This window comes from Neofelis nebulosa, chromosome 1, assembly GCF_028018385.1.
Source record: "Neofelis nebulosa isolate mNeoNeb1 chromosome 1, mNeoNeb1.pri, whole genome shotgun sequence".
NCBI lineage: Eukaryota > Metazoa > Chordata > Mammalia > Carnivora > Felidae > Neofelis > Neofelis nebulosa.
This window is the reverse complement of record NC_080782.1, coordinates 115156095-115175861: the sequence shown is the minus strand read 5'-3', so window position 1 is coordinate 115175861 and position 19767 is coordinate 115156095. Positions and strand designations below refer to the sequence as shown.

At 37.0% G+C, this 19767-nt stretch overlaps 1 long non-coding RNA gene across 1 annotated transcript; it reads right to left on the bottom strand.

Annotated features, from left to right (window-relative positions):
* Window positions 1-8823: 8823 nt before the first annotated feature.
* LOC131512948 (uncharacterized) lies at window positions 8824-16040 on the bottom strand. The gene is made up of 2 exons (XR_009262398.1): window positions 15928-16040; window positions 8824-9885 (listed from the first exon to the last, which is right to left on the bottom strand). It is a non-coding gene; the product is annotated as an uncharacterized LOC131512948 (long non-coding RNA).
* Between the last annotated feature and the right edge of the window lie 3727 nt (window positions 16041-19767).

Genomic DNA, 19767 nt, shown 5'->3' with positions numbered 1-19767 from the left:
TCATATCTAAGCTTTTGAATGAATATCAGTTAAAAGAAATTAACATTTACCCCAATATCTGTATATATATTTATTCATTAATAAACTATATATGTGTACTTCTCTACTAATACAGTATACATATTTTAAGACACACAAAAATAGAAATTGAAAATGGTTAAGAAAGATAAATAGAAAAGAATTTCTAGTATTTTCTTCCTCCTACCAATAGATTACCTTTAGAGACTATTGCTCTAATGGAATGTAAATCTATTTTCAAAATAAGGAGTGACATAATTAATTTTTAGAATATATGTAAATACTGCTAAATATTACTAATTCTAGTGCTTTACATTTATTAACTTGTTTTATCTTGGTATCAGCCTTATGAAAGAAGCAATAATTATTATCTGCACTTCACAAATGATGAAATCAAGTCACACACTAGTTACCTAACTTGTCTGTGGCCACACAATTACAAAGGAGAAGGGATGGGACTTAAATCCAGGCAACTTAGAGTTAGACTTTAGCTAATCTGAAACTCTGAATGCCTGGCACATTATTATTATACTATACCAGTAAGAAATAGGGGCTTCTATGCATTAGTTTCCATAACACTTTCATAATAGCATGTATCTTACCATATTATAACTGTTGTTTTGAATATTTGTCTCTCCCACAAGAATGAAAACTCCTTGAGCTCGAGGACTGAGTACTTTTATATTTGAATCACAGGGCCTGGTATCTGGAAAGCATCTGTTGAATAAATGGCTAGATGAAGGAGAAAACAGATTTTAAAAATGGGCATATGGATGGATTGACCCAGACTGTCTTCTTCTTTTTTTTAATGTTTTTATTTATTTTTGATACAGAGAGAGACAGAGCATGAGCAGGGAAGGGGCAGACAGAGAGGGAGACACAGAATCTGAAGCAGGCTCCAGGTTCTGAGCAATGAGCACAAAGCCCAATGCGGAGCTCGAACTCATGGACCATGAGATCATGACCTGAGCTGAAGTCAGATGCCCAACCCCCTGAGCCACCCAGGCGCCCCTACCCAGACTTTCTTCTTAATGGGATATTGTTCCATTGCTAAGCAAACACATAGAAAAATAACTTGATGTTATCCGAGCTCTTTCAGGTAGGAATACTGTCCTACCCATGGGCCTTCCAATCTTTGATCCTAGAGAAACCAAAAAGGTGAAAGTAGAAAGATAGGAATGTTGTTTATAGAAGTAATGTCTCTTGGGAACCTTATTCATATTTTACCTCATAAAAAAAGAAAAAAAAAACAGAGGTACCTGGTTGGCTCAGTCAGTTAAGACTCTTGATTTAGGTTCAGGTCATGATCTCACAGTTCGTGGGTTTGAGCCCCATGTCAGGCTCTCTACTGCCAGTGTGGAGCCTGCTTGGGATTCTATTTCTCTCTCTCTCTCTCTCTCTCTCTCTCTCTCTCTCTCTCTCTCTTGCTCTCTGCCCCTCCCCCACATATGTATACTTTCTCTCCTCCCTCTCTCTCACTCAAATAAGTAAATAAACATTTAAAAATTTTAAAACAAAACAAAAAGAGAATCTGCTCTCATGCTCTGGAGTCAACAGAAAATCTATTTCATTACAACCTTAGCCTGGATACCTGCAGGAAAAAAAAAAAAAGATGGATGGATAAATGAATGGTGGACTTGCCTTCCATGAAGTGGAATCCAGATATCCAGGTCTCATTCCAGTCTTAATCAAGCATATGTGGTTACACTTCCATTAGCAATATGATTCATTACAACACAATTTACCCAGACTGCAAGACTGATATCCCCAAAACATGACATTTCATATGTTTCCTTTTCTTCATTTTGAGTGACAGAAACCAGCACCAGGATGTTATCCAAATCTTGAAATATTCCTTCCTGTATTTGAAGCTGGAAAAACTGCAAGGCACTCTGACCCAAACACACACTGTAATAAATGTGTGCTATTTTCACCCCAGTTACTACTGTATGTAGCTTAAAATACAAAAGCCTCTAATAAAACAATGACTGTTTAACAAATCTAATGATGTACTTAATGTAATGTAATGGGCCTCATCTAAATACTATATAATTGTGTCTGTTTTTCATTGCTTTATATTCTTTCAAATAAAAGATGATTTTATAGAAGTTGAATTCTGGACTTTGCTATAATTACATATGTAATCATATTAACTATATAATTACATTATATATAATTTTTTTATTTGAGCTGATTAGTGTTGTTCTTTGGTGCTTCTTTTAGCAATCAAATGGAATTACCACTGTTCTGTAATACTGCCTCTCAAAGTTGTTATTTCACTCTGAGAGCTGTGACTGTCTTGTCTTTATTTTTCCTCTTCAGGACAATGTCCACAACAGTGTTGCTAAATCTTTGCTGAATTGGATCACTATTAAACTACTTAGCAAAGGTAACATCTGTCAAAGATATGATTCGTTTTAATGAGTAGAAAGCGAGTAGAGTCCTACTTAAGTGTGGTTTGCTGGACCAGAAGAGCAGCCTCAACATCACCTAATAGCATTGTAAAAAATACCTTCACCAGGGTATCCTGAGTGGCTCAGTCACTTAAGCATCTGACTTCAGCTCAGGTCATGATTTCATGGTCCATGAGTTCAATCCTTATGACAGCTCAGAGCCTGGACCTTACTTTGGATTCTGTGTCTCCCTCTCTCTCCACCCCTCCCTCACTTGCACTCTGTCTCTCAAAAATAAATAAACATTAAAAAAAAAAAAAGCCTTCACTAATCTAAAGTAACATTCCCTGACCCATTTCACCTATAGTAAAGGTGATATTTTGATCATCACCATTTATATCTGCAATAGAGCAATTTGGGAGGGAAAAAGAATTATTTAATTATCTCCTAAAACCCCAGCACTTCATAATAATAGTGAGTGCTTACTATGTGCTGCACACTATTCTAAGTTACACTTTGTGAATTAACACTCTCAACCCCCCCCAAAAAAAAAAAACTCTGAGGTAAGTATTATTAATCTTCATTTTGCATATGAGGAGAGTGAGTCAAACTAAGTAAATGAAAGGATACATCATCTCGTGGATATAAAGACCCAATAAAATAGGTCAATCCTCCCCCCAAAATTAATCTACAAATTCAGTGCAAACTCCAATCAAAATCCCCATTGAAAAATCATCGAACTCGTAGCAGATCCTAAAACACATATAGAAGAGGAAAAGCAAGAATAAAAACAAGAATATCTAAAATTTGGGGGCACCTGGGTGGCTCAGTCGGTTGGGCATCCAACTTCAGCTCAGGTCATGATCTCGTGGTTTGTGAGTTTGAGCCCCGCATCCCAGCTCTGTGCTGACAGCTCAGAGCCTGGAGCCTGCTTTGGATTCTGTGTCTCCCTCTCTGTCTGTCTCTCTGCCCCTACCCCACTCGCACTCTGTCTCTCTCTCTCTCAAAAAATAAATAAGCATTAAAAAAAAAGAATATCTAAGATTTTGAAGAAGCAAAAAGAGCAAGATGATCCTCTGTGATAATATAAACCACTATGGCAGATAAATACATTAATGGAGCAGATCAACAAGTCGTGTCTATGAGAACTTTATGTAGACAGAGAAAGATTACAAATCTGTGGAGGAAATAGTGTAGTATTCTAATTAGCTCTCCATATGGAACAGTAAATTAGGCCTCAATAAATTAGGAACAATAAATTAGGCCTCACCTCACAAAACCACATATTTAAATCTATGCTGATTAAAGGCATAAGTATGAAAAATAAGACTTTTAAAACTTCAAAAAAATTAAAATTAGGTGTTTAGACAACAAGGATATCACACACCAAAATTAAATGACAAATCACACACTAAGAGAAGATACATGCAATGTATTTAAAATCCAATATCCCTAGAGTAAATTTCTTAGAATCATACAAATCAACTTAAAAAGGGCTACCCAGTTTTTTCAAATGGGCAATGGATAGGAATAGAATTCACACAAGAATGATCAATAAATGTGTAAAAAAAAAATTATCTTTCTCAATCAGCAAACAGAAAAATATTTTATATACAAAAGATTAGCAGAACATTAAAAGTCTAATAATGTAAATAAGGAGCATGAGGGGACGCAAGCACCCTCAATGCACTCTATAAAATTTGCTACTAAATTTTAGTAAATATCTAGCGAAATTGAAAATGCACATATTATACAAACTAGCAATTCTACTTCTAAGAATTGATCTGGAGTCCCTCTTTCAAGACTTCACTGGAAATCTATATGAGGATATTTCAGCTAGCATCCTTTATCTCAAGAAAATATTCACTGAAAGATCAATAGGTTAAAAAATTGAAGTATATTTATACAGTAGAATGCTATAGAGTCTTAAAACCTATGAATATTTCCACATGCATCAACATATTTAAATCTCAAAAAAAAAAACAAATCTCAAAACAACATTTCAAGACACATGTATGGAAATTTTTACAAACCATGAAACAATATTATATTTTGTTTATGGATACAAACACATGTATTAAGAGCATAAAAAAATAGACCAACTTCAGGATGGTGATTACCTTTGGGGTTCAGGGAAGGGAATAGGAAAAGCAGGCCTTTATCTTTATCTGTTAGGGTTTTTTAACGCTTATTTATTTTGAGACAGAGAGAGTGTGTGTGCATGCTCGCAAGCGGGGGAGGGACAGGGAGAGAGAGGGAGAGAGAGAGAGAATCCCAAGCAGGCTCCTGTGCTGTCAGTGCAGAGCCCAACTGGCATTCGAACTCACAAACTGTGAGATAATGACCTGAACCAAAATCAAGAGATGCTTAACTGACTGAGCCACCCAGGTGCCCCTATTTGTTAGGTTTTATTACTTCAAAAAGAAATTTTTGAAGCCAAAGTAACAAAATATTAGCACATATTACACAGTATCTAACTCTACTATTGCCACCAATTTTGTAGTCTTATATGGTTTAATAATTTAAGAAATGAAATACTACAAGCTTCATTTATTTGTGTTCCTAAAATTTTGTTCCAAATAGTAATCATCAACTAACTTTACAAGTATGTATGAGAAAAGTATTCTTCTCAGGGGCGCCTGGGTGGCTCAGTCGGTTAAGCGGCCGACTTCGGCTCAGGTCATGATCTCACGGTCCGTGGGTTCGAGCCCCGCGTTGGGCTCTGTGCTGAAAGCTCAGAGCCTGGAGCCTGTTTCAGATTCTGTGTCTCCCTCTCTCTGACCCTCCCCCGTTCATGCTCTGTCTCTCTCTGTCTCAAAAATAAATAAATGTTAAAAAAAAAATTTTTGAAAAAAAAAAAAGTATTCTTCTCTAAAAAATAATGACAAAAAAGTAGCAAACTTTATTTTTCTCAATTGTAACTATTATATCAGGTATCTATAAAATTGTGAAGAAAAATATTTAAATGTATAAATAAAATGTTTTTATTTTGTATAAATTTATTTATTATGTATAAATGTATTTATTATGTATAAATAAAATGTTTTTATTGAAGTGGGATGAATAGCAAAGAGAATTTTCTGTGTCCAGAATAAACATGAAGACTATAAGAAAAGAGGACTGTAATTTATCCTCATGAACCCATCTAGATAGAATGCACTGCTTAAATGAAGCTAAAAATGATTGTTTAGTGCTTCGGGGGGTTTTTTTAGAGGACTTGAGTGACTTACTTAGGTATATGAAGCAAGATAGCAAACTTGGAGGCACATTTAGACTTCATTCCAATAGATATTTCTTTGGTAGGTAAAGTTGCCATATGCCCAGCTGCTAAAACATTTATCTCAATTTCACCTGCAAAAATTAGATTATCTGATTTACATATGAGGTGTTAGAGAATTTTTATTTGACTTTGTACATACAGTGTGTGACTTCTTACAGCCAGTGCCCTTCGGAGATTCTAAACATTGAAAAGATTATGGAGTCCTCCCATCCCACTCCACTGGTAATTCAAAATTTCATTATGGCACAAAACTTCCATGCATGCCAAAATTACAAATTCTTTTCTGGTGAGCACAGCATAATGTATAAACTTGTCAAATCACTGTGTTGTATACCTGAAACTAATGTAACAGTGTGTGTCAACTATACTTCAATAAAAAATTTTTTAAAGATAAAAAATAAATTAAAAAAATTAAGAATTCTTTTCTACATTTTTGAATGTGAAATTCTGGACAAAAATGTCGAAATTAACTTAGTTATTTTTAGAAGAGAAGGTGCCCTTGCATTGCTGGTGCCCTGAACACGTCATAATCTGTTGGTTAGTCCTGTACTGTCTCAGTTACCAATAAACTAAAGGGTTCTTTAAGGCAACCCATTATTCCAAACCTCCTAAGTAACTAGGAAAACTACTATAGGTTTTAAGTTTTCTCACTGGTTTCAGGACTCAGATTCTAGTCTGACACAGCAAAAGCTCACATAATTGAATGAGTAGTACCATGCGACTGAAGCCTAAGATAGAAATTTCTATTTCTCATTCTCTCCCACAAAACTAGACTGTAAGACATTGGTGGAATTTGTACTTACAACCTTCTGGATATGCTACATGAACACTTTTTGAAGAGACCATGCTCTTCAGCTTCTGGACAGCTTTTGTTGTGTTTGCTACAGTGCAATTACTAAAACAAGATGGCTGAAATGCCTTTCCAGCCAGTGCTACAGATCTCTGGAAATAAAGGTCATTCAGGAATATGCACACCCAAGTTTCAAAAATAAGGTTAATTGTAAGAAGTGGGCATGGCTTTAACCCAATTAATTTTAAGCCCATGCAATCTTGCCAAAGGGCTTTACATTTTTATAAACTTATTTAGCAAACTATGATTTTCTATACAATTCCCAATTAGGTGATGGAGGAAATGTTCATTTGTTACATTGCAAATCATAGTAAGTCACTTGTTTTCCAGTTATCTAAAGACATAAAAAAAAGTATATATGTTAAAATTCACAAAAATTCTAAACAGGGGTGCTTGGGTGGCTCAGTTGGTTAAGCATCTGACTTTTGGTTTCAGCTCAGGTCATGATCTCAAGGTTTGTGAGTTTGAGCCCCACATCAGTCTCTGTGCTGATGACAGTGTGGAGGCTTCTTGGGATTCTCTCTGTCCCTTTCTCTCTGCCCCTCCCCTTTCTTGCTCTCTCTCTCTCTCAAAATGAATAAATAAACTTAAAAAAATCTAAATAGGTCAATATACTGATTTTTAAAAAGAAATTCACCAAAGGAATCATACACAATAGTATAGTAGGAAATACCACTTGGGACCTTTTTTGTCTTTTTCTTTTCTTTTCTTTTCTTTTCTTTTTTTGTTAAGACTATGGTTTGGTAAATCCAAGAACACTATCAATCTGTCAATTAATCAGTGTTATTGAGTACCTATTACATGAAAAGAATCATGATATTGTTGTATGAACTATAAAAGAGCATGAAGTGTAAGTTTTGCCTTTAAGAGATTTATAATTTGGTCAGGAAGAAAAGATTTAAGTACATTGAAACATAAATTACAATATATGAAAATAACATGAAAGCAGACAGAGGCAGTTTATGGCCAGTGGTTCAATCAGTGGTATAAACTCCAAATAAAAGTAATGCTTTAGTAAATGGAAGAAATCATTATACAACAAAATTTTGTATGTGAACATGTTGTTATTTAGCCAAGAAACACTGAAGGACAGGCAAGTCACAGATCAGTTAAGCAAGAGGATTGGTTCCCTTGTTCCAATGTTGAAACAAACCGTCAGGTCAAAACTATTTGCAGATAAAGGGGAGGGCTAGTGGGTCAATCTCAGGAAGACCAAAAGCATCTACCACTTGAAATATTGGAAATACGGTGCCATTAAACTCAATTCTTAAAATTCTCCTTTCTCTTTTTTAAACACAGTTGTAGAGGTCTGAGTTCATCCCACACCTTGGTTCATGCCCACTATCGTGCACCAGGCAATGTCCCTTGCTCATTTTGTTTTAGTTTATTTATTTATTCCCTCTTGTCTCCATGTTTCACTCCCTTTTCCCTTTTCCCTCATAGAAAATATTTGACATATTTGACCTGTTTAACGTGTATGGTGTTTTACTTTTTTTGCTGGTGTTCTTACAAAATGGATATTATTCTTTTGTCTGCATGTATTTGTTACAGCTTTATCAAGATATAATTCACATACCATAGAATTCACCCATTTAAAGTGTACAGCTGTATGGTTTTTAGTATCCTCATAGAGTTGTGCAACCATCACTACAATCAATTTTACACCAGTTTTAGCGTCCTCAAAAGAAACTCTGCACCCATTAAAGAGGTAATCCTCATCCCCCTCTGCCCAGCCCCTGGCATCCACTCATCAGCTTTCTTTCTCTACAGATTTGCCTCTTCTAGACATTTCATATAAGTGGAATCATAAAAATGTGTAGACATTTCATATAAGTGGAATTAAAATGTGTGGCCGTTTGTGTCTGGCTTCTTTCACTAAGCATAATGTTTTCAAGGTTTATCCATGTTGTAACACAAATCAGTACTCCATTCCTTTTTATGGCTGGCTAATATTTCATTGTATGGTCATATTTTGTTTTAGCCATTCATCAGTTGATGAACATTTGGGCTCTTACGAATAATACTGCTATGATCACCCATGTACAAGTCTTTCTCTAGACTATGTTTTTGGTTCTTTCAGATATATAGCTGGGAGTGGAATTGCAGGGTCGTATGGTAACTCCATGTGTAACATTCTGAGGAGTTGCCACACTTTCAGGGTGGCTGCTCCATTTTACATTTGCACAGCAATGTCTCCACAATCTCACCAACACTTGCCATTTTCTGTCTTTTTTATTATAACCATCAGTAGGTAATAAGTGGCATTTCATTGTGCTTTTAAAAAAAAAAAAAAAGATTTTATTTTTAAGTAATCTCTACACCCAGCATGGGGCACACATTCACAACCCCGAGGTCAAGAATCTCATGCCCTAATGTCTGAGCCAGACAAACACCTCCTCACTGTGCTTTTGATTTGTCTTTTCCTCATAGTTACTGTTAGGCATCTTTTCATGTGCTCAGTAACCACTTGTATATCTTCCTTGGAGAAATGTTTATTCCAATCCTTAGCCTCTTTCCAAATTGGGTTGTCTTTTTATTATTGTGCTGTAAAAATTCTTTACATATTCTAGATACAAGTTCCTTGTCGGGGCTGTCCCTTCAATTTCTTGATAGTATCCTGTGAAATAAAAAGGTTATTCATTTTTATAAAGTCTAATTTGTCTGTTTCTTCTTTTGCTGCTTGTGCTTTCAGTGTCATATCTAAGAAAACGATTATGAAATACAAGATCACAAAGATTTACTCCTACGGTATCTTCCAAAAGTTTTATAATTCTACCTTTTACACTTGGCCTTTGATCCATTTTGGGTAATTTTTGTATCTGCTGTGAGGTTTGGATCCAACTTCATTCTTTCACATGTGGCTGTCTGGATTATCTCCACTGACTTATATGTCTGTTCCGTATACCAGTACCATAATATCTTGATTATTGTTGCTTTATGGTTAGTTTTGAAACCAGAAGGCAGGAGTCTTTCAATTTTGTTCTTTTTCAAGATTTTTTGGGTGCATATATTTTTAAATTTAGAGCATGTTTCATTTTCATCCACATATCCTTTTTATAACTGATTTTGAAACAAAGTCCTAATGATAATTCCATGTAAAACTGCTTTTTCCTCTTTATGGAGGTGCTCTGACCTTCCCTTCTCTGGGTTGATTAAAAGTCAAGGCTCCTCTGGCTCAAACTGACTGAGGCAGTTACCAAACAAAGCCTTTCTGTGAGGTTGGCAATTCTTCCTTCTTCCTCAAAGTTCCTCAGACCAGGTCTCATCTCTTTGTATTGTTGTTGTTGTTTTTAACTCTTGAGACTTTTTGAACAACTGCTCTATCTCTGATGATTCCAGCTGAGCTGCTCAAATTGAAACCGAGTGAATGTCTTAATAATAGGCTTTAGGGGGTATCTTTTTTAAAGCACATGTATATAAAGCATTCACAGAGAGATAAGCATAAGTCATAATAGTACAGGAGTGTACATTTATTTTTAATTTATGCAAATCACATTGTGATAGATGTAGAAATATAGAGATACATCTTATTTTTTTCACATAAGTTTCTATACACAACCTTCATACTTGACAAAATGTAAACAAAATGGTTTCACTCCCTCACCAGAATAGAGTATAAATTTTAATTTAAAAGTTGTTTTAATGTTTTATTTATTTTTGAGAGAGAGAGAGAGAATGAGTGGGAGAAGGGCAGAGAGAGAAAGAGATAGGGGATCCAAAGCAGGCTTGGTGCTTGAACTCACAAACTGTGAGATCATGACTTGAACGAAAGTCGGAAGATCAACCAACTGTGCCACCCACATGCCCCATAAATTTTAATTTAAAAACAAACAAACAGGGGCACCTGGGTGGCTAAGTCAGTTAAGCATCAGACTCTTGATTTCAGTTCAGGTTATGATCACATGATTCCTGGGATCCAGCCCTGTTTAGGCAGAACCTGCTTGGGATTCTCTCTCTCCTCTCTCTCTGTCCCTCTCCCTGCTCACATTCTCTCTCTCTCTCTCTCAACATAAATAAACACTTAAAAAAAAATACCCTCCCTTACCAAGCATTAAGCCAGCTCTGTTGGCTTTTTTCTTTTTAACGTTTATTTACTTCTGAGAGAGAGAGAGAGACAAATCACGAGCAGGGGAGGGGCATAGAAAGAGGGAGACACAGAATCTGAAGCAGTCTCCAAGCTCCAGCACAAAGCCTGAAGCAGGGATTGAACTCACAGACCATGAGACCATGACCTGAGCTGAAGTTGGATGGTTAACCAACTGAGCCCCACAAACGTGCTGAAATTTATCAGAAAATTCATCGCAGCTATGTCACCATATGAGCCACCCACATGGCCAGGGGCATAAGGGACAGAGGTATCTAAATTGTGAGATGTGTAATAACCAACATTGATAATTTGACAAGTCTAGCAAATCTCTAGCTGCAGGACTATAGCAAAGCTTTAAGGACACTAGAATGTGGGAAAAGTCCCCAGTAAAGCAATGAAGTAATGGGTCAGTGAATAAATCATTTGTGGAATTGATTTTTGGTGAACTAGCTTGTGGCAAATTCACTCATTATCAATGAATTGACTTTTGCTTCATGGGCCTGATGCAACATGTAGAACTGGAATGTATAAATGTAGGTTAGGTCCTACAGTCTCCACCACAATGATCTTGAATCCTACTTTACTGCAACCTGTGGTAAGGAATACACTTTGCAGCATGACTACATGCACACACATGCATACACACAACACACACAAAAGATTCACATTGCCTTCACTCCAGGCAATGCACTCTGATATTTTCTATCCTATTTCTTTTATTTTTTTTAAATAATAGTTACAACCCAATAACATGATTTCTTAATCATTCAATTGGTTTTGACCTGCAGTTTAGAAAACCTTGTAACAGAAAACCTGTTGTAATTTTGAATCTATAGTACAAGGTTAATAGTCCCATAGCACCAAATTAACATGTTTAATACTGTTTTGGAGAAAATAATGGATATGGTTCCAACTGAGTGTTCCAGGATACAATTCCCCACTGCAAGGGAACATTCTATCTACTCTAAATCCTATCGTGGGACCATAGGGAGACCTTGAAGCTCCACATTGCTGTTGTGGCTGCTCTGGCCTGATGGGTCACCGAGGAGCTAATTAAAAGGCTGAGGGGAGAGAAATGCCTTGGTCACCAGATGCCTCACTAATGGAGCCCTTTCTTTTCCTCTACCAAACCTGTTTCACTTTGCATTGCCAAAACTGGCTGGCTATCTGCTGTCCATAGGAATTGCTCTTTCCCTTGCTCTGCTAAAACAAACACCATCTCCACCTTTTCACTTCTTCTGTCCTGCAATCAAGTCAGCAACCATATGAGGTTTCCTAAAGGGTAGAGTGCTGGCAATGAGAATGCACTTATTGGGTAGAAAAGCCTCATGCCTTTTCTTTCTCCCTTGTGCTGGGTAGGAAAAAACAGAATTGCACATAGATTCTTGTGGTGAGTTTTCAAGTGCAGCAGTGTTGATTTACCATCATTTTAAGAAAAAACAGACTTGGGTTGCTCTGATGGGGCCTTCATGTCATCTGCCTGAAACCAATATTTTATGATACTATTTCTAATTTGGTGACATATGAATATTAGAGGGGAAAATGATAAAAACATACGCCATGTGCTATTGTATAATGTCTCATCATTTAGCCATGAATTTAAACAAATTACATGCTGATTATACTTCAAGTGTAAAATGCTGAGGGCCTCTTCTGCCCTTTTGAGTTCAATTAAATTTTTAATTACTTGGTAAAGGAAAGCACTTCAGGAAAGAGAGGTGACATTTCACCCAAAAGCTTTTGTAAAATTAAGAGTTGAAGAACAATGATATTTTTATCTGCTATTGTTCACTGATGACCAGCCAGTCTATTTGTTTGTCTGTTTTTGTATTTAACCATCTCCATGTGTCCATCCCCAATGGACTTGTATCAGCCATACTGGATGCTGATAGGAAAGATTAGAATCAAAGATGAAGAATAAATAAAACCTCACCTATTTTCAGGTTTTTCAAATTTCTGGGACTCATCCTTTGTCGCTGGAGCTTTCCATATTGAAGTTAACCCAAAACTTAATTTAGGGAGAATGTTTGATTAGCATTCCTTCAGTTATGAGGCCTTTACAAAGCACAATGTTTTCTTGGCATCTTTGTTAGATTTATTTTCTTCCTTATCCGTGTGAGCATCTTTAGAAGAAGATGATGAAAGAACTGAACTTTGAAACGGACTTACTGAGAAGGTAAATGTGAAGCACTCAATTTGAAAAACTGAGAAAATACAAAACTGAGAGTGTTATATGAGTATTTGAGGATTCTGAAAGCCTAGGGCATGTGTTGGATAATTCTACCGAAATGCCTAAGAATCTGTTTTGGAATTCCAGGCCTACATTGGAGAGGCTGATAACTCAGTGAGTTAGAACATAATGCTAATGAGCTGAGATGACAATCATGGTCCTTGTTTGAGTTACTGGGAGTCATTAAAAGAAATTTTGTTACTTTTACCCCCCACTAAACTTCTAACCCCAGTGACCTGCTGGAAAATTTTCTGCTACTGCTCAAAATAGGACTGGTTGAGGACCATAAGTGATTATACTATCGTTACTCAGAAAACCTTTAAGTGCCTGGTACCTGATAGGCACTTGATAAACATTTGTTGACTGATTAGAGATGTCTGATTGTTACACAAAGAATACATTTATTCTTCCTGGAAGCAGTGATGTATAATGGGAAGAAGATCAAACTTAGAGTTAGCAGCCTATCCTGCCAATTTTCCAGCTAAGTGATTTGCAGCAGGATTAAAAAAACAAACAAACAAACAAAAAAACTCCCTATGGCTCCATTTCCAAGTCTGTAGAACGGGGAAACTTTGTCTCCAAAACGACCTGTGGAAGAATTACGTGGGTAACAGTATGCAAGAACACCTGACAGACTGGGGCCTTTATCAAATGTTGGATGAATCAAATCCTAAATTTTCTGTTGTCGTGAATGAGTTTGTCTTCAATTTTAGTCTTTCCACCAATAATTTTAATCTATTTATTTTGTTCTCTGGATTATGTAGTATTCTTCCTCCCTTAAAAATAATCAACTCATTTTTGGCAAAGTACAGATGGGAGCAAAAATAATAGGAATATTAAATATTACAATGCCAATAGAAGGGATTAAGACCAACTTTGAGGTATTAGTAAGACCACAGAGTACCGCCAGGCTCCTGAGTGTATGTGGGTAAAGGAGGCAGGGAATCCAATAGTAACTTCCCTGGCTAAGTACAACTGCAGCATTTCAGAGAGAACTCAGTCGATTATAATTTTATGCCATCCTCTGGTCAATGATGGCCTCTTGGCAGTTACCTAAGCTGATGTTATTGTTGTTGATTAGACTAATATGAAGAGTTATGACAGCTGCTGGGGTACTTTGCTTCAAATAAAATGAAAATAGAACCCAAGGAAAAAGAAAAAGATACAACTGAAGGAGCCAAAAATCACCTGAGTTAGAAGAGGCCATTCTGAACATATGCTCAGCTTCTAAGGAGGCTGACAACTCCAGAATGAGACAGGCCAGGCTGTTCGGGAGCTGCCCCTTGTCCTCTGCCAGACGTGATGATCACTAACTGTCACATGAATAGGCAGAGCTGGGCCTGGCCCTGAAACTGCAGTGAGGAGCACTGGCCCAGCCAACAAGCCTGCAAAGCAGTTGGAGAATAGAAAAATGCTAATGTCCTGGGTTTCCTCAACCCTCAATACACAATCTAAGTTCCAACATATGGTCAACTGTTTTAGAAAGGTAAAGAATTGCTTTTAGGAAAATCTGGCCATTTGAAAATCAGCTTAGAAAAGTTCTTATAGTTCAGAAGCTTTTTAAAGTTTATTTATTTATTTTGAGAGAGAGAGAGAGAGAGAGAGAAAGAGCTGGGGAGGAGCAGGGAGAGAGAGGGAGGGACAGAGAGGATCCCAAGAGGATCCACGCTGTCAGCACAGAGTCCAACATATCGGGAGATCATGACCTGAGGGGAAATCAAGAGTTGGATGCTTAACTGACTGAGCCACCCAGGCACCCCTATTTCAAAAGCTTTTGATTTCAATGATATTTCTATATAATTTTCATCACTGATCATTTTAATATTTGAAAATTTTTTTTAAAAATCTAGCTCTTCGGATTTCTTCAATTCACGTTGCAATATCCTATTTCTAAAGAAGGACATGAATCTTAAAACGTAATTTTGAGACCCTCTGCAATATGAAAAGTGGTTTAAAATAAGATGAAAAAGGGGCACCTGGGTGTCTCAGTCAGTTAAGAATCCAATTCTTGATTTCGGCTCAGGTCATGATCTCACGGTTCATGAGTTCGAGGCCTGAGTCAAGCTCTGTGCTGACAGTGAGGAGCCTGCTTGGGATGCTTACTCTCTTGGGGCACCTGGGTGGCTCAGACAAGGGTCTCACTTCGGATCAGGTCATGATCTCACGGCTTGTGAGTTTGAACCGCAGGTAGGGCTCTATACTGACAGCTCAGAGCCTGGAGCCTTCTTTGGATTCTGTGTGTTCCTCTCTATCTTTGCCCCTCCCCCACTCACACTCTCTATCTCTCTGTCTGTCTCTCTGTCTCTCAAAAGTGAATAAACCTGAAAAATGTTTTTTAAAAAAGATTCTCACTCTCTTTCTTTCTCTGCCCCTCCCTCGCTCTCTCTCTCAAAAATAAACATCTAAAAATTAATAAATAAAACAAAATGAAATGAAATGAAAAGTTTGTTTCCATGGTCTGACCCTGCCTAGTCCAGTGTTTTCTTATCTTAAGTTGGCATTCCAATGTTTTCATATATACTGGTAAGCTATAACAACAATGCCCATCCACTTTACACTGATAAAGAAGATAGTTCTGTGATTTTTGCCACCCTTTGGAGTACTTCTCAAAGAAAAGCCGTTGTTAGTTTACCTTTGCCTCTCTCAGACTGGGATATGACCCGACTTGCTTTATAGTCTACAAGTTGAGGAGAGTAAATGCTTCTGCTTAGCTTCCTCATCTTGCCATGTTTTCCTACAGCTTGGCCCAGCAGATTCTCTGCCAAAAATCATCTGAAGCAACAGATGTATACTGCAATTGCCAATACATATGTGTGAAGGGGAGGGCGCTCTAGAGAGATGGGCTGTGTTTTAGAGTTGTTGATACAATGACACTTTCTCATCTTAGAAATTATTTTTCTTTGTAATTTAATTAAAGCTGGAAGTCAGTGATAGGTGTCCTCTTAAGAAATGCAGAGAGGTACTAAACTTAAGTCCAAAAGTGAAGATTGTTTTCCCCATCACGTGAGTTGTATTTCTTTTTTACTTTTTTTTTTAAGTTAGCAAAAAACACTTTATTTAGTTACTTACTGTGCTGAAAAATATGCTGTGTCCACAGCATACACTGAATATATTGCGAGGATTACTCTTCAGTGTTGTAATTTCAGACTGAAGTGCAAAGGCTTCATAACCAACCAACTCAGTTTTAGCACTAAAGTTTGGGGAAAATAAGTCAATAAATTTTATGTTTCCAAAAGAAAACCTGGCATTCTAGCATTTAATTTCACCCTGACTATTCCTCTACCTAAAATTTAAACTTCATAATGTATATAAATTAGTGCCCTTGTTATAGAAACACCTTTATTTTCAAAAGTTAGGAAAGTTATAGGAGTCTAATGAAAACTTAGCCAAAGCAAAATCACTGGTAATAAGGCATACTTTTTTGGGAAAGATTTATTCCTTCATATTTGTATGTATTATTTAAATTTATTATTGAAGAAAGATCCATGTCTGTTATAAGGTGTATAAACAACATAGAAGTAAAAAGTGAAAGTTCCTTCACCCAACTCCCAAGAGTTAGTATTAACTATCTTACAGGTATTTGAAATATATAAAAATTTGTCACATTAGCATTATATATAACATATATAAAATAAGTATAGACTTTACAAAAATGTAATTGTATTATAATCTGCTGCTTGCTTTTCCACTTTACTACACTTTAGACATCTTTCTTTGTCAGTACAAGAAATAAGTAGAACAAGCTATTTCACTCTTCCCTGTGACTAAATATTCATTTAAGTAGCATAATTTTTAACAATCTAACCACTACTAATGGGATCAAGTTTACTGTTATTGTTTCATGACTATCAACACTGCTCTGTAGAATAGAAATCAAAGCAAGGGCACCTGGTTGGCTCAGTTGGTTAAGCGCCTGACTCTTGATTTTGACTCAGGTCATGATCTCACAGTGCATGAGTTTGAGCCCCACAACAGGCTCTGTGCACTGGCAGTGTGGAGCCTGCTTGGGATTCTCTCTCTCTCTCTGTCTCTCTCTCTGTCTCTCTCTCCCTTTCTCTCTCTCTGCCCCTCCCCTGCTCACTAGCTCTCTCTCAAAACAAATAAATAAACATTAAAAAAAAAAAAAATCAAAGCATAGTTTTGTTTAAATTTTTAAAAGCTATTTCATATTGTCCTCTTTGGTTCTGTATTCGATACCTCTTGTGTCCACCTGCATCTTGCACATCTTTTATTTCCATTATTGCTGCAGCTTTGTGCTGCTGTCTGCAGCACGACAGCATCTCACTCCAGCCTGACCTCATTATCTCTCACTTTTCCTCAGGGTCTATCAGGCTGTCTGACCGATGCCTGGGGACACTAATCAGCTTTCACCAGTGCGTACACCTTGAAATACGAAAGGCTAACACTTCTTGGTGTGACTCTTATCCAATGAGGACAGGAGCTGGTGGGTAAATGCTCCCCTCCCCTCTCCCATTCTTTAGGTGGGCAATTATGAGGCACAATTCACACATCCCTTCAGAAGACCCCTGAGAGATCCAGCCCTTGACTGCCTACAAGGGTGGTGACTGACTGGAAAAAGCTCCCCGAGGATGGGCTTTACCGTTCCCTTTTCATTCCCCCACTCCTATTCCATGGTCTCAGGCTCTCCTTTTGGGGGGAATCTCAGTTAAGACAGGTACAGATTAAACCCGACCAAAGGTGACTGTTTCTTCTCATCCTCAGCCACATCAGGCATTGTCCACCTTTTTAAATGTTGTCAGTCTTATAGGAAATAAATAAATCTCACTGTTTTAATTTGCAAGTCTGAATAATAGTAAGTTACATATTTAAAAAAAAACAACTTTAAAACATCAGCAAGTAAACCATGATCAAGAGTCTGTCATTTCTTCCAACATTAAAACCCTAAGGAAAAATACTTTGTTGCCTTTTTCCCCCAGATGAAGGTAGTACTTTCTGATTTTCACACAGTAACTGACACCACAAAGATAATAACAAGGATACAACATGACCAGAAGTCTTTTCTTACTGTCTTACAGACTTTGACATATTAAGATAGGACTAGCAAATGATGGCTACATAATTTGAACTTGGTCCTTTGTCCACATGTGTTGCACTCTGATAAAATGCTATTTGCTAATAATTCCTATGGTGTAAATACACCTATCCATCCATAAAATGTTAGAGCTGAAATAGACATTAAATTCCATCTTGTTCAGTGTCCTTACTTTGAAAATGGGGACACTAAAACCCAGGGAAGGGAAGTGACTGAATGACTCACCCAATATGACACAGACGGAGAGAGCAATAATCTGGGACTCCTCACTCTGGGTTCGGTGTTTTTCTTAATAAATTATGTTCTCCTTTCAGAAACTAATAATTTGGCTTCTCCAAAATGTCCTCAGCCCTTGTGTCTGGTAAGAGCCCATTTACTCTTGAAATATAATAAGGTAAATAATGCTATTCATAATTTCACCATAGAGACATTACAAAGGACTACAGGTTTCCCCTCTAAAAGTAGAGCTTTCCTATGAAAACTTTGTAAGCCAAAATGGCATAAAGCAAAGAAGCACTTAAAATTAATTTATATGGGTGGGAATGCAAGCTGGTGCAGCCTCTCTGGAAAACAGTATGGAGTTTCCTCAAAAAAACTAAAAATAAAACTACCCTACGACCCAGCAATTGCACTACTAGGCACTTATCCAAGGGATACAGGTGTGCTGTTTTGAAGGGACACATGCACCCCAATGTTTATAGCAGCACTATCAACAATAGCCAAAGTATGGAAAGAGCCCAAATGTCCATTAATGGATGAATGGATAAAGAAGATGTGATATATATATATATATATATATATATATATATATATATATATATATATCACACACACACACACACACACACACACACACACACACAACAGAGTATTACTTGGCAATCCAAAAGAATGAAATCTTGCCATTTGCAACTATGTAGATGGACCTGGAGGGCATCATGCTAAATGAAATTAGTCAGTCAGAGAAAGGCAAATATCATATGACTTCACTCATAAGAGAACTTTAAGAGACAAAACAGATGAACATGAGGGAAGGGAAACAAAAATAATATAAAAACAAGGAAGGAGACAAAACAGAAGAGACTCATAAATATGGAGAACAAACTGAGGGTTACTGGAGGGGTTGTGGGAGGGGGGATCGGCTAAATGGGTAAGGAGCATTAAGGAATCTACTCCTGAAATCATTGTTGCACTATATGCTAAGTCATTTGGATGTAAATTACTAAAAAAATTTTATTTTTTTTTAATTTTTTTAACGTTTTATTTATTTTTGAGACAGAAAGAGACAGAGCATGAACGGGGGAGGGACAGAGAGAGAGGGAGACACAGGAAGCAGGCTACAGGCTCTGAGCCATCAGCCCAGAGCCCGACGCGGGGCTCGAACTCACGGACCGTGAGATCGTGACCTGAGCCGAAGTCGGACGCTTAACCAACTGAGCCACCTAGGCGCCCTAAAAAATTTTTACATAAAAAAATTATTAAAAAATACAGGAAACAACAATGTTGGCAAGAATATGGAGAAAATGAAAAAAATATATATTTATATAGAAAAGTTTTTGAGCATTCCCAGACACCCTGCCAAAAAAAAAAAAAAACAAAAAAAAACAAAAAAAAAAACCCTCTCAGCCTTTTCTGATACCATAGGACATATCTTGCTAATGGATGCCAAAATAAATCGAGATAAAGCACAGATGCTCACAGACAGAGTTCAAAGCTATGGCAGCTTGATGCTGAGTGTGGTTCCTGAGTTCATATTTCTTTTGGTTAGCAAAAGCAGGAACCAATGCAGGTCTTTCATAAAAGCAAAGAGGAAAACTTTCAAAAAGCTGGGGATACCTATGTTTTTAAAGAGAAAT